Here is a 2,478-nt window from a genome sequence, read left to right as displayed (position 1 = left end):
AAAAAAAAAAAAAAAAAAAAAAAAATCTTGTGAACAATCATTGACAGGAAGACACTGGAACTCACCAAAAAAGATACCACACATCCAAAGACAAAGGAGAAGCCACAATGAGATGGTAGGAGGGGTGCGGTCACAATCAAATCAAATCCCGTAACTGCTGGGTGGGTGACTCACAAACTGGAGAACACTTATACCACAGAAGTCCACCAACTGGAGTGAAGGTTCTGGGCCCCACGTCAGGCTTCCCAAACGTGGGGTCTGGCAACGTAAGAAGGAATTCCTAGAGAATCAGACTTTGAAGGCTACCGGTATTTGACGGCAGGACTTTGACAGGACTGGGGAAAACAGCGACTCCACTCTTGGAGGGCACACACAAAGTAGTGTGGGCATCGGGCCCAGAGGGAAGGAGCAGTGACCCCATAGGAGACTGAACCAGACCTACCTGCTACTGTTGGAGGGTCTCCTGCAGAGGCGGGGGGTGGCTGTGGCTCACCACGAGGACAAGGACACTGGGAGCAGAAGTTCTGGGAAGTACTCCTTGGTGTGAGCCCTCCCAGAGTCTGCCATTAGCCCCCTCAAAGAGCCAGGTAGGCTCCAGTGTTGGGTCACCTCAGGCCTGTTTGGCTGTTTACCAACAGGGAGGGAAACCAGCGCCACCCATGAGCAGACAAGTGGATTAAAGTTTTACTGAACACTGCCCATCAGAGCAACACCCAGCTCTACCCACCACCAGTCCCTCCCATCAGGAAACTTGCACAAGCCTCTTAGATAGCCTCATCCACGAGAGGGCAGACAGCAGAAGGAAGAAGAACTACAATCCTGCAGGCTGTGGAACAAAAACCGCATTCACATAGAGATAGACAAGATGAAAAGGCAGAGGGCTATGTACCAGATGAAGAAACAAGACAAAACCCCAGAAAAACAACTAAATGAAGTGGAGATAGGCAACCTTCCAGAAAAAGAATTCAGAATAATGATAGTGAACATGATCCAGGACCTCGGAAAAAGGATGGAGGCAAAGTTCAAGAATACACAAGAAATGTTTAACAAAGACCTAGAAGAATTAAAGAACAAACAAGCAGAGATGAACAATAAATAACTGAAATGAAAAATACACTAGAAGGAATCAATAGCAGAATAACTGAGGCAGAAGAACAGATAAGTGACCAAATGCTAAGAGAATTCAGAACCACTAAACCAGCTCTACAACAAATGCTAAAGGAACTTCTCTAAGTGGGAAACACAAGAGAAGAAAAGTGCCTACAAAAACAAACCCATAACAATTAAGAAAATGGGAATAGGAACATACATATCGATAAGCACCTTAAATGTGAATGGATTAAAAGCTCCAACCAAAAGATACAGGATCACTGAATGGATACAAAAACAGAACCCGTATGTATGCTGCCTACAAGAGCCCCACTTCAGACCTAGGGACACATACAGACTGAAGGTGAGGGGATGGAATAAGGTATTCCATGCAAATGGAAATCAAAAGAAACCTGGAGTAGTAGTACTCATATCATATAAAATAGACTTTAAAATAAAGAATGTTACAAGAGACAAGGAAGGACACTGCATAATGATCAAGGGATTAATCCAGGAAGAAGATATAACAATTATAAATATATATGCACCCAACACAGGAGCACCTCAGTACATAAGGCAATGGATAACAGCGCTAAAAGAGGAAATCGACAGCAACACAATAATAGTGGGGAACTTTAACGCCTCACTTACACCAATGGACAGATCATCCAAACAGAAAATTAATAAGGAAACACAAGCTTTAAATGACACAATAGACCAGATAGATTTAATTGATATTTATAGAACATTCCATCCAAAAACAGCAGATTACACTTTCTTTTCAAGTGCACATGGAACATTCTCCAGGATAGATCACATCTTGGGTCAGAAATCAAGCCTCAGTAAATTTAAGAAAAGTGAACTCATATCAAGCACCTTTTCTGACCACAATTGCTATGAGATCAGAAATCAATTCCAGGGAAAAAAACGTAAAAAACACTAACCCATGGAGGCTAAACAATACGTTACTAAATAACCAAGAGATCACTGAAGAAATCAAAGAGGAAATAAAAAAATACCTAGAGACAAATTACAACGAAAACACGACGATCCAAAACCTATGGGATGCAGCAAAAGCAGTTCTATGAGGGAAGTTTATAGCAATATACGCCTACCTCAAGAAACAAGAAAAATCTGAAATAAACAATCTAACCTTACACTGAAAAAACCTAGAGAAAGAAGAACAAACAAAAACCAAAGTTAGTAGAAGGAAAGAAATGATAAAGATCAGAGCAGAAATAAATGAAATAGAAACAAAGAAAACAGTAGCAATGATCAATAAAACTAAAAGCTGGTTCTTTGAGAAGATAAACAAAATTGATAAACCATTAGCCAAACTCATCAAGAAAAAGAGGGAGAGGACTCAAATCAATAAAATTAGAAATGAGA

The 2,478-nt window shown here is 40.7% G+C and overlaps 1 protein-coding gene across 1 annotated transcript in view; it reads right to left on the bottom strand.

Moving 5' to 3' along the window:
* The window catches only part of TRPM6 (transient receptor potential cation channel subfamily M member 6), a 142,416-nt gene that overhangs the window by 114,833 nt on the left and 25,105 nt on the right, over window positions 1-2,478 (bottom strand).

The sequence above is a fragment of the Physeter macrocephalus genome, chromosome 9, assembly GCF_002837175.3.
Source record: "Physeter macrocephalus isolate SW-GA chromosome 9, ASM283717v5, whole genome shotgun sequence".
NCBI classification, from domain to species: domain Eukaryota; kingdom Metazoa; phylum Chordata; class Mammalia; order Artiodactyla; family Physeteridae; genus Physeter; species Physeter macrocephalus.
This window is presented reverse-complemented; position numbering and strand designations above follow the sequence as displayed.